At 42.5% G+C, this 27,322-nt stretch overlaps 1 protein-coding gene across 3 annotated transcripts in view; it reads left to right on the top strand.

Annotated features, from left to right (window-relative positions):
- Positions 1-4,507: 4,507 nt before the first annotated feature.
- The window catches only part of ccdc186 (coiled-coil domain-containing protein 186), a 130,478-nt gene continuing 107,663 nt past the window's right edge, over positions 4,508-27,322 (top strand). For all 3 annotated transcript variants that reach the window (XM_068052950.1, XM_068052951.1, XM_068052949.1), the window contains exon 1: positions 4,508-4,939. The gene's annotated coding sequence lies outside the window, so the exon portion shown is untranslated. The remainder of the gene's footprint in view (positions 4,940-27,322) is intronic.

Raw genomic sequence — 27,322 nt, 5'->3', positions numbered from 1 at the left:
TCATATTGCTGTGAGAGGTAATGATTAGCTGCCATGAATTTTGTAATAGACAAACTGGAAAAGTCGGAGGGAAAGTTCTTCATGTCCTTTCATTGTGTATCTCCAGTTTAGAGAAGTATCAGAAAAAGCTCTGGAGGAGACACCACCTGTTACCTTGTCCAATGTTGTAGAATCTGGGGAGACAGGAGGAGGAAAAAAAGGATATTTATCTTGAAAAAACTTGTCTGCAGAACTGAATAATAGGGAAGAAATAACAAGAATATACTTTGATGCTATGCAGTGGCGATACAGAGAAAGATAAGGGAGGTGGATTAAATATGATTCAGAGGATGTATGGTTATTTGCACTGTTGAACTACAAGAAAGCCCCCAGCGATTTAACATCCGCAGCACTTAAAGCAGCCAGAAGTACTGCACAAAGAACAGCATAGGTGTTGCCAGTAGTCGTTTGCGCAACACCTATGCAGTCATATTCAGCTGGCCTCAGACACCGGAAACATCAGAGGAATGTATGATGGCATGAAGAGAGCTCTTGGGCCAACCATCAAGAAGATCGCCCCCCTCAAATCTAAATCGGGGGACATAATCACTGACCAACGCAAACAGATGGACCGCTGGGTTGAGCACTACCTAGAACTGTACTCCAGGGAGAATGCTGTCACTGAGACTGCCCTCAATGCAGCCCAGCCTCTACCAGTCATGGATGGGCTGGACATACAGCCAACCAAATTGGAACTCAGTGATGCCATTGATTCCCTAGCCAGCGGAAAAGCCCCTGGGAAGGACAGCATTACCCCTGAAATAATCAAGAGTGCCAAGCCTGCTATACTCTCAGCACTACATGAACTGCTATGCCTGTGCTGGGACGAGGGAGCAGTACCACAGGACATGCGCGATGCCAACATCATCACCCTCTATAAAAACAAAGGTGACCGCGGTGACTGCAACAACTACCGTGGAATCTCCCTGCTCAGCATAGTGGGGAAAGTCTTTGCTCAAGTCGCTCTGAACAGGCTCCAGAAGCTGGCCGAGCACGTCTACCCTGAGGCACAGTGTGGCTTTCGTGCAGAGAGATCGACCATTGACATGCTGTTCTCCCTTCGTCAGATACAGGAGAAATGCCGTGAACAACAGATGCCCCTCTACATTGCTTTCATTGATTTCACCAAAGCCTTTGACCTCGTCAGCAGACGTGGTCTCTTCAGACTACTAGAAAAGATTGGATGTCCACCAAAGCTACTAAGTATCATCACCTCATTCCATGACAATATGAAAGGCACAATTCAACATGGTGGCTCCTCATCAGAGCCCTTTCCTATCCTGAGTGGTGTGAAACAAGGCTGTGTTCTCGCACCCACACTTTTTGGGATTTTCTTCTCCCTGCTGCTTTCACATGCGTTCAAATCCTCTGAAGAAGGAATTTTCCTCCACACAAGATCAGGGGGCAGGTTGTTCAACCTTGCCCGTCTAAGAGCGAAGTCCAAAGTACGGAAAGTCCTCATCAGAGACCTCCTCTTTGCTGACGATGCTGCTTTAACATCTCACACTAAAGAGTGCCTGCAGAGTCCCATCGACAGGTTTGCGTCTGCCTGCAATGAATTTGGCCTAACCATCAGCCTCAAGAAAACGAACATCATGGGGCAGGACGTCAGAAATGCTCCATCCATCAATATTGGCGACCACGCTCTGGAAGTGGTTCAAGAGTTCACCTACCTAGGCTCAACTATCACCAGTAACCTGTCTCTAGATGCAGAAATCAACAAGCGCATGGGTAAGGCTTCCACTGCTATGTCCAGACTGGCCAAGAGTGTGTGGGAAAATGGCGCACTGACACGGAACACAAAAGTCCGAGTGTATCAGGCCTGTGTCCTCAGTACCTTGCTCTACGGCAGCGAGGCCTGGACAACGTATGCCAGCCAAGAGCGACGTCTCAATTCATTCCATCTTCGCTGCCTTCGGAGAATACTTGGCATCAGGTGGCAGGACTATATCTCCAACACAGAAGTCCTTGAAGCGGCCAACATCCCCAGCTTATACACACTACTGAGTCAGCGGCGCTTGAGATGGCTTGGCCATGTGAGCCGCATGGAAGATGGCAGGATCCCCAAAGACACATTGTACAGCGAGCTCGCCACTGGTATCAGACCCACCGGCCGTCCATGTCTCCGCTATAAAGACGTCTGCAAACGCGACATGAAATCGTGTGACATTGATCACAAGTCGTGGGAGTCAGTTGCCAGCATTCGCCAGAGCTGGCGGGCAGCCATAAAGACAGGGCTAAATTGTGGCGAGTCGAAGAGACTTAGTAGTTGGCAGGAAAAAAGACAGAGGCGCAAGGGGAGAGCCAACTGTGCAACAGCCCCGACAAACAAATTTCTCTGCAGCACCTGTGGAACAGCCTGTCACTCCAGAATTGGCCTTTATAGCCACTCCAGGCGCTGCTTCACAAACCACTGACCACCTCCAGGCGCGTATCCATTGTCTCTCGAGATAAGGAGGCCCAAAAGAAAAAGAATGGTTATTTGGTCACCTGTAACACTGACCAGCTGATTGTTAAGTGATTTGAACATGTCACTCAAAGCTCCAAAGGGGTGGTTAATCAAATCTTCATCAACTCACAATCAATATAAGGACAACCACATATTTTCTGAGCTGCTCAACAATTCAGAATTATCAGATAAGCCAACAAGACTTATTCTGTGAACTTCCTCATCGACATCATCTCTTGTTTTAGACTTCATTTTGAGTCTATTCGCCATATGAAATTGATTAATTGATTTGGTAAGTGATTGTATTATGTAATTGAATTGTACTATTGTTATGATCCTGTAGTTTTTTTCTTTTCTGGAAAGTATGCGGTGTGCCTTTAAGGCTGTAAAAGGATCATTGTTGCTTTAAGGCAACAGGCTTCAGGGACTGTGAGCAAGGAAAGCGCATCTTGGTTGCTCTGGGATACAGGCACTCAGAATGGAAGTACCAGCCAGCTTCAAATGTGCATTCTGGTTGCCTTTGGATACAGCCACTCAGAGACTGAGGATCAAGAGATACAATGTTACAATTTAATTTTGAACTGCTGATAGTGGAAATAGATTGTTTTAACACACAGACGCAGACAGACAGATGGACCAGTATGAAACTAACAAGAGTTCTCTGATAGTTTCAACTGAAGAAAGGTGAATTTTGGACTTCATCCTCAAAATTCTAATGCCAAATTGGGTGGCGTAGTGGCTAGCACCGCAGCCTCACAACTCTAGTGACCTGGGTTCGATTCTGGGTACTGCCTGTGTGGAGTTTGCAAGTTCTCCCTGTGACTGTGTGCGTTTTCGCCGGGTGCTCTGGTTTCCTCCCACAGCCAAAGACTTGCAAGTTGATAGGTAAATTGGCCTTTATAAAATGCCCCTAGTATAGGTCGGTGGTAGGGGAATTGTGGGGACGTGTTAGGAATCTGGGATTAGTATAAATGGGTGGTTGATGGTTGGCACAGACTCGGTGGGCCGAAGGGCCTGTTTCAGTGCTGTATCTCTAAGTAAGTAAAATTGATTCATTGAAGTGTTTGTGAGTTGTTGATCGACTGATGTCATCACTGGATGAAAGAGGAGTTGGAGTTTTGGATGTTGGACATTTTCCCTCCACCCCCATTGCATCTGACGGCTGTGAGGACTTCAAGCAACCTTGGACAGTTCCACATTGGGAAATTCCACTTCGGCAGGAGCTGTAAATCTGGAAGAACGCTAATGTTTATATTTTGAAATGTTTATATCTTATTTACATCCCGATGTGTCATAATGTCATCCCAGGCAGAAAAAAAAACAAAGAACGGGAGATAAACAGAAAAGCAGTGCGAGGAAAACAAGGAATTGCAACCGGAGGCAAGCAAAGACACAAGAAGCAGAAGATACAACTTTCGTTGTAATTCGTCTGTATAAAATCTTGGAGGAAGTCAACCAGCATTAACAATTAGCGCTCTGCGGCTTTACTGTAAATCATAGGGATACTCTCTCACAATATTATGATCTTCAGGTTCAAAGGTTAAATACACGAGTACACAAATATATTTATTACAGTATAGGAGCCTGTTTAAAAATGTGAAAACAACAATCAGTAAATATATTAACTTTAATTTGCGATCAAGCGGGTAATCTTAATCTGTGGAGTTGCAAAAACTATCACTTTCCTTTACAAGTGTTAATTTGTGTTAAATCCATATCCAAGTAAAATCCATTGTTAAAAACATGGATTAATAAATGACGGTGATTAAAATCATTAAGAAATCTAGTAACAAGGGCAATTCTTGTCAGTCAAACCATTAAAATAGACAAGCCTGCTGTGAGCGTGAATAACACAACTGTTACTATTACAGTCATTCGCCTGGCAGCTGATTGGTTTACAGCGGGGAGGAGGTGTCTGGGGCGTCAGTGCGCCGTTGATTTCTGATTGGCTGTCATGTTGGCAGGGCCGATGACCAAGACGGTCTGTGAGCGGTGATTGGTCGAGCTGGTTGGCAGGAGCCTGGTGGTGTAGTTACGCCATATTTGTTGTCGTGTCAGGGCCCGAGCTGCGGCAGTGCAGGGATAAAGGCGAGGGGAAGCTGGAGCTGTGGCGGCGTCGGGAGAAAGGGAAGGTCGGAGCTGCGGCCGTGCCGGGGGAAAAGGCGAGGGGAAGCCGGAGCTGCGGCCGTGCCGGAGGAAAAGGCGAGGGGCGGCGGGCGGTGCTGGGGAGGGAAGGTTGGAGTGGTGGCGTTTTTTTTAACCTTGCGAATCGATTCTGGGTCTGAGCAAGCGCCGGCACTGTTTTATTAATATTGAAGCAGGAGTTGGGCCCCGAGCTGCCACAGTTAGAGACAGAATAGGACTCGGCGATGATGCACCACTGAATATAACAGGCTGACTGGGGCCGGGCTCGATGAGGCGCGCACAGACTGGGAGTTTGTGCTGAGTCCGGTAAGATGAATTGTTTGTCGGTATTTTCTCTCCGCCAATGCCTTGCTGAATCTGGGGCTACTGAACAGGCTGCAGGGCTGTGATTGCAGCAGTTCCTCCCTCCCACTCTCCTGCAGGATGAAGCACTCCTGTGTTTCTTCCTTAGATTTGGTACCTGTCGTGTGTTGAGACCTTGTTTTTCTTCAACCTCATCTTGGGGAACCTACCCCACATCTGTCATCGTTAGACAGTCAGATGCTACTTATGTGATCATTTAATTTCTGCACCAGGATTATAAAATAGTTATTTTATCACATCAGGCCCATTGTCTTAATCTGGCTTTTCTGTGAGTGTACCTGCCGAAATGTTGCAGTAGGTGATGCAACTGAAATATTTTACACATGATGCTTTAATTGGCAGTATCATTGATACTAGGTGGTTCTATGTTCCTTTCATTTGGTGAGAACAGTTTCAAGCATCATACATTGCATTTCATGCGATGTAGAATTATGAATGGGTGAGCAAAGGAAGATGCAATAGTCCAAAGGCTCTATTCCAATCGAAGCCAGGCCTACTAAACAATTTCATTATCAGAATATTGTACAGTTTATTGTAAGTAATAAATCCATGTCCTTTGTTTATAGGGATATAAATCTAATCAGTCTTCAGATTCTCCACAGCAACATATCAAAGTTCATGTCTTTATGTTCAGCAAATCTAGATGTATTTTCTTTCAATAGTAATATGCCTTTTGGTATATAAATACTTATGTCGGGAATGTAAACAATACTAAAATGGCAAAGACAAGTGTTCGAGTTGAATAGGGCATGAAAAATGAAGTAAAATTAACCCTTTTTGGTTATAGCGAGAGAGAAAAAGAAAAATGAATTAAGGAATGGGGTCACAAAGTGGGATTAGGTCAGGGTATGATCGGCTCTACAATGTTAAATACGTTGCTTTTCCCTCAGTCTTTATCAAGGAGGAGACAGGTAATTTCCTTAATCTGAAAAGGCAACACAGGATGTTGCAGTGGTAAGTTGTGATTCTATTCACATGACTAGCATAGTTGCCAAACAATATGCGACCTTAAATAAAAACAAGAAATGCTGGAAATACTCAGCAGGTCTGGCAGCATCTGTGGAGAGAGAAGCAGAGTTAACGTTTCATTTCAGTGACCCTTCTTCAGAACATGCAGAATATGCAACCTGTATAATGTATCAATGTCTGAATCTCAGGGGCTGGATAGATGCATTTGAGGACCCTTAAGGAAATAAGGGAGGAAATTGCAAGAGTGCCGGCACAAATCTCTTGGGTCTGGATAAATGCAGATTTTTTTAAAATACAGAAAAGTACAGACAGGGGTTTGACATTCATTTTGGATAGCTTCATGGAAGCCCTCATTAGAGATAAAATCATGGAGCATCTAGATAGAAATAAAATCATAAGCGATAACAAATATGGATTTATGATGGAGAAGACTTGACACTATAATTTAACTTTTTCATTGGTGTTACGAAGGAGCTTGCTATGGACTGTCATTGTGGATGTGGTGTGCTTAGATTTCAGTAAAGCCCTGGATACAGTTTCCCTATCAAAGCTGGTACTGAAAATAAAGGAAGTGGAAAGATTTTACGATGGATATGTTCGTGGCTGACCAATAGATGCTCGAGGGTGCAGGGATTGTTATCAGCCTGGGAGAATGTTAGCTGTCCCACAGGGATCTGTTTTGAGAGCTCTTTGTTTTTATAGCTTTATAAGTCTTCTGGAGCTAGGAGTCACAAGCACAATGGCTAAATTTGCAGGTGATGCAAAGCTAGTGAAGGTGGTAAACTCCAAAGCTGAGCAGGATAAGCTACAGGAGGATGCGAATGTACTTTGAAATTAGACAGACAGGTGGTGGATGAAACGCCAAGTACTTTACGTGGGGTCAGAAAAATTCAGGAAATAACTATTACTTAAACAGAAATAAAATCATGTGTCTGGAAAATGAGATCTGGTGACCCTGATGGATAATAAAGTCGAGCTATCACAGAAATGCTTGGTGACAGAGAGCAAATTAGATGTGGGGATGTGTTAAAAGGCCCATGTTGACCCAAAATAGTGAGATAATTCTGCTGTTTTATAAATCATGTGTTCATGCTTGGAATACTGTGTACAGTTCTTGGCACTACAGTACAAAAGATATTGCAGCGATTGAGAGGAGCCAGAAGAGAGCAACCGCAATGATTGAGGGAATGTGGCATCCTTCCATCTGCGAAAGATGATGGACATGCAGAACACAATCCATTTAGGTGGGCTGCCTTCTCTTGGTGAACCTTAGCTGATGGCTGTGAAGGACAATCCTTTAGAGGCAGGTTCTGCTGCAAGTGTCACGTGAAGCTGCCAAGTGACGCTGTAAATTGTTTTCGACTTTGGCACCTGTTGTTAAGCTGCTGTAACCACTGGTCATCGTGGTAGTGCACGCCAGTCCACAGGATGTGTTGCCATTTCCCTCTTTCACCAGCTCGTGACTCCCAGGTGCAATAGTCGACATTTAGGGCATTCCTGTCATGTTTGCAAGCATCCTTGAAGTGGAGATTTGGACGCCCCACTGGTCATCGGATCCCAGTTACTTCACCATACAGAAGGTCCATGGGTATGTGACTGTCTTCCATCTTGCAGATGTGTCTGATCCACTTGAGAGAATAGAGGGATTATTATGAAGAGTGATTATGTAAATAGGGCATGAATTCACTGGAAAAGAAGGTTGAGCGGTGATATGATTACTGTTTTTCAGATTCTAAAGGGACTTAATAATGTAGGCCATGACAGCTTTTAGGCCTTGTTCAGAAAAGTGGAATGAGAGGCCATGGCTTGCATTTAAGGGGGTTCAACTCAAAATTGATCTGTGGAAACATTTTTTCAGTGGGTGAGTGGTAAATCTATGGAACAGACTCCCTCGGGAAATGGTGGACGCAGATAATATTGATTTATTCAAGTATAAATTAGATTTCTCAGAATACTATTTCGGGATACAGTATATGTGTAAATTGTGACATGACTTATGGTAAAAATAGCATGCTGGGGGAACTGATTACTTTTGATATATGCTTCCCAAAGCTTTTTATCACGAGAGATTTCCTTGTCTCATGTCTTGATATGTTGTAGACTAATTAGTAAAGTTTGATTGATGATGGAGTTGTTGACAAATCATAGCATTGTAACAACATGTGACTATCAGGATGCCAGAAGGTGAACAAGTTGTACCTTGGCTTTTTTTTTTACAAGCGATTCAGAGATATCCAACATGATTATAATGATGTGAGCATTCTGGTTGTGCAGTAATGTACTAATCTTTCTTTGTGTTATGAGTATCGGGAAAAAAAATCCATTTTATTTTATTCTAATTATACAACTGATGTTAAAAGGTATGAGATACAGTTAGCAAACTTCAAGAGTATAGGATTCCTTTACTTCCCCTCCCCCTACATCACCCAACTGTAAGTATATAGACTAGACTTAGATCAGATGCAGTAAATACTCTAAATCAATGAACTGAAATCGTTTTTGAGGAAGTGATGGTTAAAACATAGAAGAGAACGTGTTGATCCAGGTTATTAAACAGGGATCCCTGGACCATAGTAGGGCCTGTGATGACGTTTCAAGAGTCTCCAAGGTCATCAGATATCTGTATTTGCTGACTTATGAACCTGCAATTTCTGTTGCTGTATTCTAATGTAAAAGTCTTATATAGTATTAGCATTCTTTTTCGTTTGAGTAGCTGATGTTTTCTTTTGGAAGCTAGGTAGTCAGTATTTTCAGGGGGAGTTTTGGATGTGTGTTAAGACTTGCGGGGTTCTTTATGTGCAAGTTAGAAAGCCACTGCTCCTGGCATGTTTGGACAGTTGGAATTTCATTTACCAATGACGCAAGTTGTTAATGGCATCCTGGTGCTTTTTGGGTTTTACGATGTTGTGTCCTACAGTTTTTCACTGTCTTCACATTCCAGATTAATTTTTATATTAAAATGACACTGTTAATTGTAGTACAAATCAGCATCACTAAAAACAGATTATCTGATCATTATTGCACAATTGTTAGTGGGAGCTTGCTATGTGAACGTTGACTACCATGTTTCCAACATTGCAACAGTGGTTCAGTTGGCTGCAAAGAGCTTTGGGAGTGTCCTGAGGTTGTGAAAAGTGATTAAAATTTACAAGTCTTTTTCTTATATTGATATCTGTGTAATACTATAATGTAAAAGTGGTGGCAGTAGAACTGCTAGTGCATCAGCAAATGATAATTGGGGGCAGCTTCAGAAGTCGGAGTGCAAACAACTAATGGCACTGGCTTCCACTGGCCACTTGAATAGACGAGCATTTTATTTGTCTGGTATTGGCCTGTATAGATTTTTCCCCAGTAGCTGCAAAGTCGATGATTAGAAAATGAAAGTTGCAATCACAGCTTTTAAACAACTGCACCTGTGTGTTTGACTCTCTATAGTCATGGGTTTTCTGAAATCTATGCCATAATTTAGATGGGATAAATCGCAAAGCATTTGGGAGCCCAGCACATATCGCAGGATCACTGATACAGTGATTAAGAGTGGACGTTAAATCAATAAATGGCCATTTTCGAGTTTTAATATGTTGTCTTTTAAGTTTTAGAGAAAGACTAAAGCACTTTATGAATCGCTTTGCATGACATCAAGATGTCCCAAAGCACTTTACAGCCAATTAGGTACTGTTGGAGTGTAGTCACTATTGCAATGCAGCAACAAATTTATGTATAGTAAGGCCTCTAAAACAGAAATAAATTAAATGACCAGTTAAGCTGTTTTGGTAATGTTTGAGGAATAATTATTGGCCAGGACACCAGCAAAATTTCCCTGCATTTCTTTAAAAGATGCTATTGTACTTTTTGATGGCCACGTGAGTTAGCACTGGGGTCGTGGTTTAATGCCTCATCTGAAGATTGCACCTCTGACAGTCCAGCACTGAAGTGCAGATTTTGTGTTCAAGCACGTAAAGTGGGAGTTGAATTCACAACCTTCTAACTGGGGGACATTTTTAAATGTTGGCAGCACTCTTTAATTGGGACCCCTCGCCTTCTTGACATCTGAGGCTCTGGATTGGAACTTTGGTTGCTGAGCCTCCCACTCTGAAAGATCAAGCTTTGAACCTCACTGCCGCTGTTGTCCTTGATCATGAAATCTGTCATGCAATCAATTTTTTTTTTTAAAAGTCACAATGTAGTTGTCAAATGAATAATGAAAGTGACGGGCATTGTAAGGCTATAACTTAAACAGGGCAAATATGTGATTGTGCATAGTTTGAAGCAATAAACTTGCACGTAATGTTCTCCACTTTCTTCTGTTGCTTATCACAGAACAAATCGTTGTTTGTTTTTTGAAAATTGAATTTGCATTGTAGTGCGAGCAGACACTTCATTGTATTATTTGGAGAATTCTTTTGTAATTCATCTGAAAGAATCTGATATTCTGTTGCATCCTGCATCATCACTGGGTAGCAATGGAAAGAAGGTGACAGAAGTTAAGATAAATTAAATTTAGGAAATTGGAAAGCAAAGGAAGCAGGAAATGAGTAGGAGTGGATTACAAGGCACAATTACAATTGACAGGTTCTGATGTGGCCATAATTAGCAAGTGCCAAACCTGAGCAGCTTTTTGGGCACCTTAACCTGATTGTTCACTACAGCAGTGACCTTAACCATGTAAATTATAGCTGTGATTTACCAATAATTGTAGTGACCTTTGTACTTTTCGCAAAAAGTGACCAGGCAGGATAACTGCAGCTTACTGCTTACGAGTATTGCACACCTATATTCAAGTATACACATGGAGTACTGTTCACCATTCTGCGACTACCAGTGAAATATATTAATGATTGAAAAAAGATAACAGGATCATCAGCTGTTTCAATTATTAGAAATTGAATTTTGGATGCAGTAGCAAGAGTTGAACAAATAGGGTTGTATACCATTTGCAGTTAATGGTAAATGTGCTCGTTGCAGTATTATGAAATTTAATGCAGAGAAATGTGAAGTGTTATATTTTAGTAGAATGAGTAGAGGCAATATAAGATCAAGAGCAGAGAAACCTGGGGGTAAATGTATACAAATTGTTCAAGGTGTAAGGACAAGTTGAGAAAGTGGTTTAAAAGGCATAAGGGGCCCTGGGCTTTATATATAATGGCATGGAGTGCAAAAGCAAGGAAGTTATGCTGAACCTTTGTAAAACACTGGTTCGGCCTCAGCTGTAATACTGCACACAAGTCTGGGAACTGCACTTTAGGAAGGATGTGAAGGCTTTCGAGAGGGTGCATAAAAGATTTACAACAATGGTTCTGAGGATGAGGGACTTCAGTTAAATGGATTGATTGGTGAAGCTGGGGCTGTTGCCCAGAAGAGAAGTTTGAGAGGAGATTAGATAGAGATCTTCAAAAACATGAGGGGTCTGGACAGGGAGAAACTGTTTCCATTGGCAGAAGAGTCAAGAACCAGAGGACATCGATTTTTAATGTGATTGGCAAAAGAACCAACGACAACATGAGGGAAAGCTTTTTTATGCAGCGAGTGATTACATTGTGGAATGCACTGCCTGAGAGTGGTGGAGGCAGATACAATCAGGGCTTTCAAAGGGGAATTAGATAATTATCTGAAGGGATAAAATTTGCAGGGCTACGGTTCAAGGGTGGGGGAGTGGTACCAGCTGAATTGCACTTGCAGAGAGCTGGTGCGGATACGAAGGACCGAAAGGTTGTCGTCTTTGCTGTAACCATCCTATGGATCTATGTAAATGACTTCTGTCTAATTGGGTCACATTTAATACAACGTTGGCATTCGTGCAGTTGAAAACCGGGTCCGAGAGAGAGTTTCGAAGGTCTACCAAAACGCCTTGCCTTGTCAGAAGGACAAAGATTACCACCAATTAAAATATATTTAAACCAAACAAGCAATTTCAGTCAGAGTCCCTTTCAACTGAAGTAATTTCCTTGAAGTCTGTCTTCCAGTGATGTTAGTCCAGTTGCTGGCCCATTGAGGAGCTCCTGGGGAAGTGAATTGCCTGGAGTGCCTGTCAGTCGGGTACTTTTTTAATTTCCAAAATATACTTTATTCATAAAAATCTGGACAATACCGTTCCAAACAGCACCAAGTCAAAAAATATAAACAGAGCGAAGGAGATCAGTTTCCTTCAATACAGGAGTAAGTTGCCTCACAACCCTTCCATTTCATTTTTAATGCCATATACATTTTACAACACACGAAGATTTTCCCGATACAGTTCGAGGGGTTTCCCTTCGATCCAGCCCCTCAGTTCAGCTTGGTGGGGGGACAGTGGTCTTTCCCCATTGAGCCTTTGCTGCGGCTGCCCCAAGCTTCAGTGTGTCCCTCAGTACGTAGTCCTGGACCTTGGAATGTGCCAGTCTGCAACATTCGGTCGTGGACAACTTTGTGCTGGAAGACCAGTAAGTTTCAGGCAGACCAAAGGGCGTCTTTCACCGAATTGATCGTCCTCCAGCAGCAGTTGATGTTTATCTCGGTGTGCGTCCCTGGGAACAGCCCGTAGAGCACAGACTCCTGTTGTACAGAGCTGCTTGGGATGGACCTTGACAAAAACCACTGCATTTCTTTCCGCACCTGCTTTGCAAAGACACATTCCAGAAGGAGGTGGGCAACCTTCAGGTACTGAGGGAGGTTTCAATTGAGAATCGCTTGGGCAATTGGATTGGCTAGAGCACCTGTCACTGAGTGACAGAAGCAGATTTCTGTTAAGGTGCTCCTGGGGAATTTGACTGGTTGGATCGCCTGTCCTTCAGTCACCAGATTCTCACTGAGAAAGAATAGTATTTACTCAGAGATTTCAGGGAACAAAAGAGGAAGATTCTAAAAGTAATGGAGGAAAGTCTTCAAGAAATTTGAGAATTTAAATTCTATTGAGAAGGTTTCAATGTTGCAGAATCAGATGGATCAAAAAGATGAGCTGACATTTCTGATTGTATTGAGGGTCAGCCCACAAAACTTCACAAGATAACTGATGATACCTGCTCAATAATTTGCAACTGATTTTCAACAGATTGTTTTGTTTAGTTTGGGGTGGTTCTCCTTTCTATCACCAAACTAACCTCCTCCCACACTATCTGTGGAATCCCAAGAATGCCCGAGCCTGAACACCAGCAAAAACTTGCATTTGTCGAGGCCCTTAGCATGGAAAAATGTCCAAAGGCGCTTCACATGAGCGTTATCAAACAAAATTGGACACTGAGCCACATGAGATATTAGTACAAAAGATCAAGACATGAATGCCAGTTGTGGAGCTATGAAATCTGGGACATGCAAGAGACCAGAATTGGAGAAGTGCAGAGATCTCGGATGATTATAGAGGCTGGAGGAGGGTGAGCCCACAGTGATTTGAAACAAGCCCCAGCAAAAAGTTTTACAATCAGTATATAAAACAAAATAACTATATATGTGTAATTGTATAACTTTTATACAGAAAAGAATACTTTTGTTTGGATGGGGGGGAGGGGGTCTGTGGAATTTTTGTCATGTTGCGGGGAGAACGCAGTCGCAAAGAAGGTTGAGAACCTATGCTGTAAAAGACTTGCAAAGGTGCAAAATGTTCAATATAATCGAAGCATAAAGTGCCATTTTGTATTTTGCTTTACTAGTTGAAATTCTGTCTCTTACATACTGTATTTCAGTTTATCAGTTAAATTATTGTTTAGTTTTAATGGTTGCAGGGAATGATCAAATCCTTGATCCCTCCTGTTTCCGAATGAGCTTCTTTGCCCATTCAAGGATAGATTGTAGGTGTTTTGTGGAAGAAATATGCTTGATGAACTGGAAAAGCTTTCAGGGTCCCATGCTTTTTAGTCACTTAAGTACAGTAGTTACAGAGATTTACAACACAACAAGATTGTCTCACTGGTTTTGTGCCATCCACAAATTTTGGAATTGCGCCCAGTACACCCAAATTCTAGGTTGTTAATATCTATCAAGAAATGCAGTCATCCTAATATTGACCCCAGGGGAGCCACATCCCTATTTTAAAAAAAAAAATTAATTCCTGGGATGTGAGCGTCGCTGGCCAGACCAGCATTTGTTGCCCGTTCCGAATTGCCGTGGAAGAATGGTGGTGAGCTGCTGCCTTGGACTGCTGCTGTCCATGTGGTGTAGGTACATGCACAGTGCTGTTTAGGAGTTCAATTTTTGATCCAGTGACAGTGAAATAATGGCGATATCGTTCCAAGTCAGGATAGTGTGTAGCTTGGAGGGGAAATTGCAGGTGGTCGTGTTCCCATGCATCTGCTGCCCTCATACTTGTCGGTCATAGAGTCGTGGGTTTGGAATGTGCTTTCGAAGGAGACTGAGCGAATATCACCTGCTATGTAGAATTAGTAATCTTAAACGCCATGTTAAGAACATTTGCATGCATTTTCACAGTATATTTTAAATCTAGTTGCTTATTCATTGACAGACTTGGAGAGGGGTTTGGGAAGGCCGATATATCGCCACCCTCAAAACCAGAGCAATATAAAAGCCCTTTTATGCATCCCAGTGAGTTCTCAGTATACAGCAAAATTTTGTCTACAAAATAATCCTAAAGTGATTTTCAAGGAAGGATGGATTTCTGTTCACTCCTCTGAATGGCCACCACAAAGGCTACTTTTTAAATATAAACAAAATATGTTGACTCACTGGAACGTGCCTCTCATAATGGTTCCTCAGAACTGTGGCACACAAAGTAAACAATTCCTAAGCGCTCAAGGAGTAGCGATATTAAAACTGCTGAAAAAATGGTACACCACTTTTTGAACCTAATGGTTAGATTATGTTGAGCATTTTGCACTGTTGCAAGTCTTTTACTGCCTCAGTTTATCGGCTGCTGAAATCCTCATTCATGTTACCCCGAGACTTGACTATTCCATTTCACCCCAGGCTGGCCTCTCACATTCAACCCTCAAGTAGACCTGAGGTCATCCAAAATTCTCCCCATGTCCTAACTCGTACCAAGTCCCATTGACCCATCACCCTGTGCTTGCTGATCTCCTTTGGCTCTCGATTTAAGCAACACCTCAATTCACAAATTCTTATTTGCAAATCCCTCCAGGGCCTTGCTGCTCCTATCTTTGTAATTTCCTTCAGAACCACAACCCTCCGATAGCTGCATTCCTCTAATTCTGGCCTCTTGCACATCCAGATTTTAGTCACTCCACCACTGGTGGCTGTGTCTTCAACTGTCAAAGACCTAAGCTCTGGAATTCCCTGCCTAAACTTCTCTGCCTCTCTCTGTCTCTTTTCTCCTTTAGGATGCTGCTTAAAACCTACATCTTTGGCCATCTGCCCGAACATCATATGTATATGACTCTGCCAAATTTTGTTTGATAACACTCCTATGAAGTGCCTTGGTATGCTTTACTATGTTAAGGGCGCTATATAAATACAAGTTGTTCAATTAAATGTGTAATTGTTTCCGTTTGTCATTTTTTTTGCTCTATGAATTATTGGTAATTAGTGGACCATGGCACAAAGTTTGATCCATTAGCTATTTTTAGTTTACAGTTCATAAAAATCATGATTGAGAAATGTAGCACCTTAACCCTTTGTTCCTCGACACTTCATATTGGTTATGATATAATTGTTATTGGTGGCGCTGCCATTTATGAGTTCACTATGTTCCACTAGTACTGATAGTTTGATACATAATTTATAGTTTAATACCACTAGGTAAAAGTAGCTGGTGTGAAGTAACGTAGGTACAGTCATTGTTGCCTTTGTTCTAGCAGTGAGCACAATTCTATTATACAAATATTCAGGTGTTAGCTTAGTCATAGAATCATACAGCACCGAAACAGGCCCTTCGGCCCAACGAGTCCGCGCCAATCATCAACAACCCATTTGATACTTCTTCTTTGGCCTCCTTATCTCGAGAGACAATGGGTAAGCGCCTGGAGGTGGTCAGTGGTGTGTGGAGCAGCACCTGGAGTGGCTATAAGGGCAATTCTAGAGTGAAAGACTCTTCCACAGGTGCTGCAGAAAAATTTGTTAGTCGGGGCTGTTACACAGTTGGCTCTCCCCTTGCGCCTCTGTCTTTTTTCCTGCCAACTGCTAAGTCTCTTCGACTCGCCACACTTTAGCCCCACCAGCTCTGGTGAACGCTGGCAACTGACTCCCACAACTTGTGATCAATGTCGCAGGACTTCATGTCGCGTTTGCAGACGTCTTTAAAGCGGAGACATGGACGGCCGGTGGGTCTGATATCAGTGGCGAACTCGCTGTACAATGTGTCTTTGGGGATCCTGCCATCTTCCATGCGGCTCACATGGCCAAGCCACCTCAAGCGCCGCTGACTCAGTAGTGTGTATAAGATGGGGATGTTGGCCGCCTCGAGGACTTCTGTGTTGGAGATACGGTCCTGCCACCTGATGCCAAGTATTCTCCGGAGGCAGCGAAGATGGAATGAATTGAGACGTCGCTCTTGGCTGACATACGTTGTCCAGGCCTCGCTGCCATAGAGCAAGGTACTGAGGACACAGGCTTGATACACTCTGACTTTTGTGTTCTGTGTCAGTGCACCATTTTCCCACACACTCTTGGCCAGTCTGGACATAGCAGTGGAAGCCTTTCCCATGCGCTTGTTGATTTCTGCATCAAGAGACAGGTTACTGGTGATAGTTGAGCCTAGGCAGGTGAACTCTTGAACCACTTCCAGAGCGTGGTCGCCAATATTGATGGATGGAGCATTTCTGATGTCCTGCCCCATGATGTTAGTTCTCTTGAGGCTGATGGTTAGGCCAAATTCATCGCAGGCAGCCGCAAACCTGTCGATGAGACTCTGCAGGCACTCTTCAGTGTGAGATGTTAAAGCAGCTTCGTCAGCCAAGAGGAGTTCGCTGATGAGGACTTTCCGTACTTTGGTCTTCGCTCTTAGACGGGCAAGGTTGAACAACCTGCCCCCTGATCTTGTGTGGAGGAAAATTCCTTCTTCAGAAGACTTGAACGCATGTGAAAGCAGCAGGGAGAAGAAAATCTGTGCAAGAACACAGCACTGTTTCACGCCACTCAGGATAGGAAAGGGGTCGCATGAGGAACCACCTTGTTGAATTGTGCCTTTCATATTGTCATGGAATGAGGTGATGATACTTAGTAGCTTTGATGGACATCCAATCTTTTCTAGTAGTCTGAAGAGACCATGTCTGCTGACGAGGTCAAAGGCTTTGGTGAAATCAATGAAAGCAATGTAGAGGGGCATCTGTTGTTCGCGGCATTTCTCCTGTATCTGACGAAGGGAGAACAGCATGTCAACGGTCGATCTCTGCACGAAAGCCACACTGTGCCTCAAGCTAGACGCGCTTGGCCAGCTTCTGGAGCCTGTTTAGGGCGACTCGAGCAAAGACTTTACCCACTATGTTGAGCAGGGAGATTCCACGGTAGTTGTTGCAGTCACCACGGTCACCTTTATTTTTATAGAGGGTGATTATATTGGCATCGCGCATGTCCTGTGGTACTGCTCCCTCGTCCCAGCACAGGCATAGCAGTTCATGTGCTGAGAGTATAGCAGGCTTGGCACTCTTGATTATTTCAGGGGTAATGCTGTCCTTCCCATTTGATACTAATCCTACATTAATCCTCATTGACACTTGTTACCTCTACGTTGCTTTACCATGAGCTTTACACCGTTTCTTGTTGCAATGCAAAAATGACCATGGATAGCATGTGTTTTGCATTTTAACGTTCTTGAAGTGTAAAACGCATTTAAGTGTTCATTCTTAACAACATTAGTTGTAGGTCAACAGTGATGTAGAAAATAAGACTTGCGTTTATTAATACGTCTTTCGCAACCTCCGGGTGTCCCAAGGCACTTAACAGACCATTACAGACTTTTAAACTTAATCACTGTTGTAATGTAGGAATGTTAATGAGTCTAATAATACTTGTACTTGTGAAATATCTCTGCTTTACACAATGTATTACTTTTTGAGTATTAAGCATGTGGATTGTTTCGACAAATTAAGGCTTTGGACTCAGTCATACAAGGTAGCACAACCTATTTGGCAGGCCTACAATAAATAGCATTCTTTTTATAGAACAGAAAATACTTGTTTAATGTACATGATATTTTGATGGTTTATAGGAATGATGGTGAATGGGATTTACCAAAAAATGTAGTTGCATTTACGTAGCAGCTACAAAATTGTCAACTTTACAAAGGCATTTTACAGGAGGGGGGTTGGACAATAGATAGGAAGGACGAGAAGGTGACAGTAAGTATGTTTAAAAGAGTAAATTCTTGAGGCTTTTGCTGGAGGAGAGTACACTGGCTCTTGTGTTGCTGTGGGAAAGTGTTAGTTGAATGCTGGGTGCTTCATGACAGATGAAAAACTGGTAGTGTTCAGTTCAGAGAAGTGATGCTCGAAAGAGTCGGCTGGGAGTTGGTCAGAATGGGGCAAAACTTTTTTCAGGTGTATGAACAGATGAAATGTTGAGTTTGCTGTGTGATGTACTCGTTGAAATAGTTGTTTATTTTTCATAATTATGCTGCAGATGGAAAGTGGATTGCATGTGATCTGTCAAAGGAATGGCTTGTTGGACTAAATTACCTTTTCCAGATTTCATGCTTTCTGGTGGAATTTTAATATGGAGAAGTTTATAAATGTTGTTTCTTAAGGACCCAAAACAAAAATCTGGATCTCATTTTTAGCTAAGGATGTCAAAAAGGTGCAGGAGTGGTTTTGCACTAAGATTTCAGCTGATGAGGGAAAAAAGGATAATAGCTTGCATTGTACAATATTGACAAGTTGTTTTGACGTCCTTGAATTGCTACACTGTCCTTCATTCTTATTAGTTCACGCACAATTTCTGCTCGTCCTTTGAATTCTTTCGGGGCCTTAGTAGCTGAATAGATGGTTCAGGAGCTGAGGCAGTTGGCATCTTTTTATATTTCATTGAAGTAATGTTAGGTAGTTTTTTTCCCCACAAGTCAGCAAATCCGTACATCATAGCATATTTGGTGCACTCACTGTGCTCTGATATCCAGGAAGGAAGCTGTCTTTGCAAGCTTTTAGAAGGCACATTTTGTACACTTGTGTGTTTTAGCAGACAAATGGTTCCTGTCAGTAACTGATTTGCTTTTTTAGTGGTTGGGTTCTGGAATCGTTAGATTTACGTTCTGAAAAATGAAACTTGTTTGAACTGAGCTTTCCTGCAAGATAGTTGACTGACAATCTCCAGATTACATAAAACCTCATTCTCAAATATTGAAGTTTTTATTTAACGATTTAAGAAGTCTTGTTGCTCTGCAGGACAGAGAATTCTACAATTGACCAGACATGAATCTATTCCCCATCCATTGGTGACTTTGTTCACTCCACACCATTGGTGACACAGTTCCATCCATATCATAAGATCTTATAAGAATTGCACTATAAACTTTCAAACCACACCTTAAGATTAAGTTAAAGTCAATGACTGACTAAAATCTAAATAAGTTTAGACTTCAATGTATTAATTAGTACTGAAGAACCTTTGACGGTAATCTTTTCTGGGTATTCTATATGTAGCAGAACTGTAAAGAAAGAAAGGGAGACTGATTTATATAGTGCCTGTCACTGAATGTCCCAAAGCGCTTTACAGCCAATTAAATATGTTTGAAGTGTAGTCACTTTTGCAATGTGGGAAACGTAGTCAATGTATGTGCAGCAAGCTCCCACAAACAGCCCTGTGATAACCTAATAATCTGATAATCTGTGAAATCATTGAGGAATAAATATTGGCTGGAACTCCCCTACTGTCTTCGAAATAGTCGCCCACCTGAGAGGGTAGACGGGGCCTTGGTTTAATGTCTCAACTGAAAAACAGCCTTCCGACTGTGCAGCACTCTCTCAGTACTTCACTGGAGTGTTAGCCTTGTTTTTAGTGTTGACAGCCTGGAGTGGGGACTTGAACTCACAATCTTCTGACTCTGGCAAGAGTTCTACTGCCATCGTAATTTGTATCTAAGTAGCATCTTTTAAGGTAGTAAAACATCCTGAGGCACTTCTCAGGAGTGTTATTAAACAAAATTTGATACCAAGCCATATAAGGAAATATTAGGAAACATGACTAAAAGCTTGGCCAAAAAGGGAAGTTTTCAGGAGTGGTTTAAAGGAGGAAAAAGAGGCTGGGAGCTTGAGAGAGGGAATTCTAGAGATTGGGGCATAGGCAGCTGAAGGCCAGTGGTGGAGTGATTAAAAATGGGGATGCTTAAGAGGCCAGAATTTAAGGAGTGCAAGTATTTTGGAGGGGTGTAGGGCTGGAGGATATTCAGGAGTTAGTGAAGGCCATGAATCTGGAGGGATTTCAAAACTAAGATTTTTACATTTGAGGTGTTGCTTAACTGGGAGCCAGTGAAGAAGTGATGGGTGAATGGGAGACAGAACTTGGAGCTATTTGGCACTGGGACAGCAGAGTTTTGGGTGACCTCACATTTCGGAAGAGCAGAACATGGGAGACCAGCCAGGAGTGTAGAATTGTCAAGTCTAGAGATAATAAAGGCATCTATGAGGTTTTCAGCAGCAGATGGGCTGAAGTCAGGGAAGAGTCGGGTGATGTTATGAGGTGGAAATAGGTAGCTTTAATGAGCCCAAGTTAAGATCTAAGTATTTATCTGCACCAACGATGACACAGAGGTTGCAAACAGTCCAGTTCAGACAGTTGCCAGGGTGTGGGAAGGAGTTGGTGGCTAGGGAATGAAGTTTGTGGCGGGGGCCAAGGACAAAGGCTTTGGTCTTCCTAATATTTTGTTGGAGGAATTTTTTGCTCATCCAGTACTGAATATCAGACAAGCAATCTGACAGTTTAGAGACAGTTGAGAGAGGTGGTGGTGGTGAAGTAGAGCTGGGTGTCATCAGCATAGATGTGGAAACTGTGTATCAGATGATGATGCTGCTGAGGGACAGCACGTAGATGAGAAATTGGAGGGAGCCAAGGATAGATCCTTAAGGGACACCAGAGGTAATGGTGCAGGAGTGTGAAGAGAAACCGTTGCAGGTGATTCTCTGGCTACGAATGTACAGATAAAAATGGAACCAGGCAAGTGCAGTTCTCCCCAGCTGAACAATGGAAAGGCACTGGATGACGTTGGTGTGGTCAACCATATCAAAGAGTGCAGACAGGTTGAGAAGGAGGAGGAGGGATAGTTTATCTTTGTCACAGTCACATTGGATGTCATTTGTGACTTTTTGACGAAAGCCGTTTTGGTCCTGTGGCAGGGGCAAAAACCTGATTGGAGGGATTCAAACATGTAGTTCTGGGAAAGATTAGCATGAATTTGGGAATCGCTTGCACATGCAAGGAGTTTGGAGAGGAAAGGGAGGTAGAAAATAGGTAGATGGCAAGGATAGAGCGGTAAAGGTTTTTATTTGAGGAGGAGCTGATAATGACAAATTTGAAGGAGAGGGTGACAGTACCTGAGCGTTAACAATATCAGATAACATCGGAGCCAGGAACGGAAGTTGGGTTGTCAGCCGTTTTGTGGTAAGAGGATTGAAGGTGCAGGAGGTGAGTCTCATTGATAAGATGAGCTCGGAGAGGGCATGAAGGGAAATAGGAGTTAAGTTAAGAAATAGCAGGGGCAGGCACACAAGTAGGGTGAGGAGGGGGGCGGATGGGGTGTGGCTGGAGAGTGACACAGTAAGTGGTCAGAGATGACGTCAGTTCTGATGAAAGGTTATAGACCTGAAACATTAACTGTTTTTCAGTCTCTACAGTTGCTGCCAGAGTTGCTGAGTATTTTCAGTGCTTTTACTGCTTGTTTTAGATTTCCAGCATCCACAGTATTTTCCTTTTATTCTGGCTTCATTTATGATTGACATGATGGGAGTAGAGATGCCACATGATGTATCAAGGTCAGGAGATTTCAATGAATATGGATTGGGGAGTTTCCATGCAGAATAGGATGGCACTGAACTTGAGAGAGAGAGAACGTGATGAAGTGAGGTGGCGCCTGAAATCGCAAAAGTTGAAAAGCTGCTTGTTGTAGAGAATAAAAAAAGAAAGCAGTCAAGATATCTCAGAAACTTTTCATGGTACTGATTATTACAAGTTTAGATAAGGTAGACCAAGAATAGATGGTGCAAGGACTAGGGGACACATAGTTAAGATTTTGCACAAGGTATGCAGGGAGCATGTGAGGAAGAACATTTTTTACATTGCAAATGACTTGGAACACTCTGCCTATGAGAGTGGTGAAATCATGGACGATCAGTGATTTCAAAAGGAGATTGAAGGAAATGAACTTGCAGGGCTACAGGGATAGATTGGGGGAATGGGACTAGCTGGTTTCTTTGCAAAGAGCCAGCATGGACTTGATGGGCCGAATGGCTTCATTCTGTGCCGTAATGACTGTGGCTCTTGGTTGGCGGTAGAGAACAAGAATTTTAAATGAGGCAAAGGGGTGGAACAAGGTGAGAGGCTCAAAGAAGAAAAGTACACGGGGAGTAGATGAGAATTGGTTATAAGAACCACATCTTTGCTACTACAGTCTAGGAGGAGCAAGTGGTGGAAGATGGTGAGGCTTACTAAAGACAGAAGTTGCCATCACCCCTCGGCTAGGTTTCCGTCAAGGCAATAATGTTGGTGCAATTATCCGTCAAAAGCTAATGGATGGCAAAAGCCTTGTTGACAAGTGAATCAACATTCTGGAGGGAGATGCAGAGAGCAGCAGTGATAGCTGATCTACTAGCAGGGTCCCCAGGGTCAGCACTGGGAGGGGTGAGTTTGATGTGAAGGAGATTGGCAAGATTAGCTGCCATTGAACACGCTGGGAGGAAAGGTTGGTGAGAAAGTAAGTTGGTGCGATTGGAGCTGCCACTCAAAAAGGCAGGACTGAGTGCCGCAAAGGGCCCTTTGCAAGATACCGCGAGTCACAGAGGGAGGCTCTAAGCTTAACTGAGAGGGAGTCGAGCTTGGGATGGTAGCAGGCGAGGCAGAAGTTTGAGGAGTGTTAAAGGGATTTGGGAGGGTAGAGCACCAGAGAGGGAAAAATACAAGGAGGCATGATGTTGGGAGAGAAGGATCTAGGACTGATAAGTGGAAAGGAATTAAAAGAGGAAGAAGTGGAAATGGAAGTAATTGGCTTGGGTCTGGAGCAGCAGCCAAAATGCCCGTGCAAATGGACACTGCAAAAGTTAAGTTACATAGGCCTGGTTGTGTGACAATTATCAGGGTAGAGATATGCCGTAAGTAATTGGGGAGTCAAGAGAGGACAATAGGAGGGAGTCAATAGTCGGAGGTCCCTTGGTGGCATCGGCGCACTGCTGTCTAAGTTTGGAGACAAGTGTGGCGAGTGCGTGAAATCCAGAAACTATTCGAAGGATGGAGTATCGGAGGACAAACTGATGCAAGTATGGGAATGAAGATTCAGGGGTGTGCAATTGGTTGTGCGGCAGAGAAAAAATGGTGACATTGGAGGTCACCGAAGAGCCAGAAGCATTGGAAAAGTCTATTTTGGACCAGGAAGATGAAACTCTCACGAGGAGCCAGACTGTAGCTGAAGCTAAAGAAAATACCAGTAGAACCACTTGGCCAGTCACAGCTCAGCAGGCAATAGCAGTGGCAAGTTACATGATCAGTTACATGAACATTTGAGCAACTGAGCAGCAGTTGAGAGACACAGCAACTGAGTCTTCGAGTGTAGTCCAGTGCAGAAGCCTTGTCTTCACATCCAGGGAAGTCCAGGAATTTGGAAGCAAAATTTGAGGAAAGCAAAAAAGGGGTAAATGGATGGTGGCAGTTTAAGCCAGCAATTAATATGTAGTTAGGGTAAAAAACACAAACTATTAAAGCTCGGGGAAGAGATGAGATTTGGGAAGAAAGCATAAATGATTGCAGTGAATGGACAAGGATAAGAGTTGCATAGAAAGGAGCTCTCTCGGGAGCTGACTACATACTTAAGGTTTTGCTACACAGTACACAGAAAATCTACTCAACTCTTGCATCAAACTGCTCTGGTGCTGAACGTATTGCAGAATTAATACATTTTATCGAGTCTGCTACATAGTTCAGGAGTATAGTCTGCGCTGTTCCTTGTGGAGCAAAATATTCTTTTCTCACAATCATATCAACGAGACAGAACAAATGTTGGGATTGTTTCGTATTTGTCAGAAAATTGAAAGGTATTAGAATTGAGCACATCCCATTCTAATGGGTAACAGACTGTATGTGAGGAAAGAATAACCTGTGCTAATAGGAACAGTAGTAAATTAACAGACTTTCTGAATCCAAAACCAGTGCGATTTACTTGAACAAGCCTTCTTATTTCTTGGCTATTAATTGGTAGGTTATTGAATAAAGACTTATTTGTTTACTCCAAAAGTGCCACTTATAAATTGAACATAGCAGTAGATGGATACTGCACTAAACCTTTTAAGAGATGACAGTAAATATTGTAAAATTATGCTGTTTAAAAATTAGTTCAAACAATGAATCTGAAAGGATGATTAAGTGTCAGATATGCTTTTTCTCATTTGACTTTTTAAGTGGGAGGAATAAATTTTACAGATGAGCAATTGCGAAAGCAACAATTGAAACTGATATATTCTGAAATTTAGTTAACGTGTAGCTGTGCAGTTTTTGCTGGGGTGGAGGTCGTTCATCCACATTGTGAGCCAAGGATAAAGTTGAAGCATTTCATTTGCTTCAATTTACTTTGTCATGAGTAACTAAATTCCTTGTGCAGTTTTGAGTACTGTTTCCTTAAGTAATTGTTTGACATCAGCACAATATTTAAAAAGACATTCAATTTCCCAATGGCTGTTTGACATCTAATTTTTAAAAATGGAGAAAATAATTACACAGCAATAACAGACCGTTCTGTCCTTGCAGCTAAGTCTACCATTTATTCAGAGCGTGATGGATCAGTACCTCAATTCCATTTATCTGCCTTTTATCCATACCCCTTCAAACCCTTGGCTGACGCAACTCATTTGACTTTTGACTATCTCGTTCTTGAAAATTTCAATTGACTTGCAGCCTTTTGGGGAAGAGTTCCTGATTTTTTTGTATGCAAAGTGCTTCCTGATTTTAACATTATGCCCCCTTGTTTGGATTCCCTCAGTAGAGGAAATAGTTTCCATATATCTATTCAGTGGACGATTTGAAACACCTTGATTTGATTGCTCTCAACCGTATAAACTCAAGGGACTGCAAACCAAGTTTATGCAACTTGTCCTCATAGATTTACCCTTTATCATTATGGTGAATCAGTACTGTACCCTCTCCAAAGCCAGTAGATTTTGCTAGAGGTGCAGTGCCCAAAACTGAAGTGAGCACTCCAGGTGGAGTCCAACCAAGGCTTGACTAAAGCTTCAGTTTTACATTTCAACCCTCTTGAGCTAAAGGCCAACATTGCTTTAAACTTTGATAGACTTTTGTATTTGTGCACTAGCATTTTGGCAATATATGTACATGGATATCTAAATCCATTTCTTCTGCCACAGCTGCTAGCCTAAGGAAATATTATATGTCTTTCTCTGATTCAAAGTGGATGATCTTGTACTTTCCCTCATGGATTTGCATTTGACCTTGTTTTCCCTGTACATAGGTCTTTGTACGTTCTTCTGTAACTTTCTGTTCCTGACTCTACTTCCTAACTTAGAGTCATCTGCAAACTTGGATTGACAAGGGCTGCACAGTGGTGCAGTGGTTAGCACCGCAGCCTCACAACTCTAGCGACCCGGGTTCAATTCTGGGTACTGCCTGTGTGGAGTTTGCAAGTTCTCCCTGTGTCTGCGTGGGTTTCCTCCGGGTGCTCCGGTTTCCTCCCACATGCCAAAGACTTGCAGGTTGATAGGTAAATTGGCCATTAGCAATTGTCCCTAGTATAGGTAGGTGGTAGGGAAATATAGGGACAGGTGGGGATGTGGTAGGAATATGGGATTAGTATAAATGGGTGGTTGATGGTCGGCACAGACTCGGTGGGCCGAAGGGCCTGTTTCAGTGCTGTATCTCTAAAACTAAAAACTAAAACTCTCTGTTCCATCGTCTGTGTTATTAACATCTATGGTGAAAATCTAATGTCCCAGTACAGATTTTTAAGTAACACCACTTGCCCCATCCCACCACCGAGAAATGCACTCTTCATCCCGACTCTCTGTCTCAACCTCCCAAACCAATAGCCAACCCATTTAGAAGGTTACTTCCAATTCTATTTTTGATCATCTGTTTTGCAGAATCATTATCAAATGCCTTCTGGAAATTCATGTAGACAAGATTCATCGACACACCCTAACTCACCCTCCGAGTAACCACCTCAACCAGTTGGGTTAGTCAGGCGTAAATTACCCATTACAAATCCATACTGATTTGTCATTGGTCAGCTCAAACATATTTAAGCATTGTCATTCTGTCCCGAATGATAGATTCCATTACCTGTTGTTAAACGGATAGGATTCTGGTTACCTGCTTTATTCTTCCCTCCCTTAAATAATGAAGTGACGCTTGCCATCTTCTAAATACCATAGGCACAATTCTGGTATCTAAAAAAACTTGGAAATGTTGATTAAATGCATCTGCAATTTATTTATTTAGAGATACAGCACTGAAACAGGCCCTTCGGCCCACCGAGTCTGTACCGACCATTAACCAGCCGTTTATACTAATCCTACATTAATCTCATATTCCTACCACATCCCCACCTTCCTTCAATTCCCCTACTACCTACCTACACTAGGGGCAATTTATAATGGCCAATTTACCTATCAACCTGCAAGTCTTCGGCTGTGGGAGGAAACTGGAGCACCCGGCGAAAACCCACGCGGTCACAGGGCGAACTTGCAAACTCTGCACAGGTAGTACCCAGAATCGAACCCAGGTGGCTGGAGCTGTGAGGCTGCGGTGCTAACCACTGTGCCACCCCCTTGCCTATTTATCTTAATATTCTAGGGTGAAAACCTTCAAGTCCTCAAGATTTGTCTTGTTTTAGGTCCCATCCTTTTTCCATTACTAGTTTTTATTTGCATTAATCCACTAAGTTTTTTTCCGAAGACTTAATAGATTCCCCTATACCACTGATATTTTGTCTTCGTGCTCCACTGAGAATATGAAAAAACATACTCATTTGATGGATCTGCTTTTTTTTAATTGTCCATTTAGTCTCCTCTGCCTTTAATGGACGCTTAACATATTTATAAAACTTTAACTGCTCACTTGCAAGGGATAACAAAGCTTTTTTTCAGAATCTCCTTTTGCACTTCTCATGATCTTTGTATCCTTTTGTTGCTAGATTTCTACTTTAGCTTTTAACTTGCTACAGTCTCTTAACTTTGACCATGTTTGCTTAACTACACAGATGGAGCCTTTGCTGTTTTAGGGATATGTACTGGTTTTTTATTGTACCAAATATTTTAAATGTTCCCGCTGTGTGTT

The sequence above is a fragment of the Heterodontus francisci genome, chromosome 20 (genome assembly GCF_036365525.1).
Source record: "Heterodontus francisci isolate sHetFra1 chromosome 20, sHetFra1.hap1, whole genome shotgun sequence".
Classification (NCBI taxonomy): Eukaryota; Metazoa; Chordata; class Chondrichthyes; order Heterodontiformes; family Heterodontidae; genus Heterodontus; species Heterodontus francisci.
The sequence above is the reverse complement of the archived record's forward strand: the minus strand, read 5'-3'. Positions and strand labels throughout refer to the sequence as shown.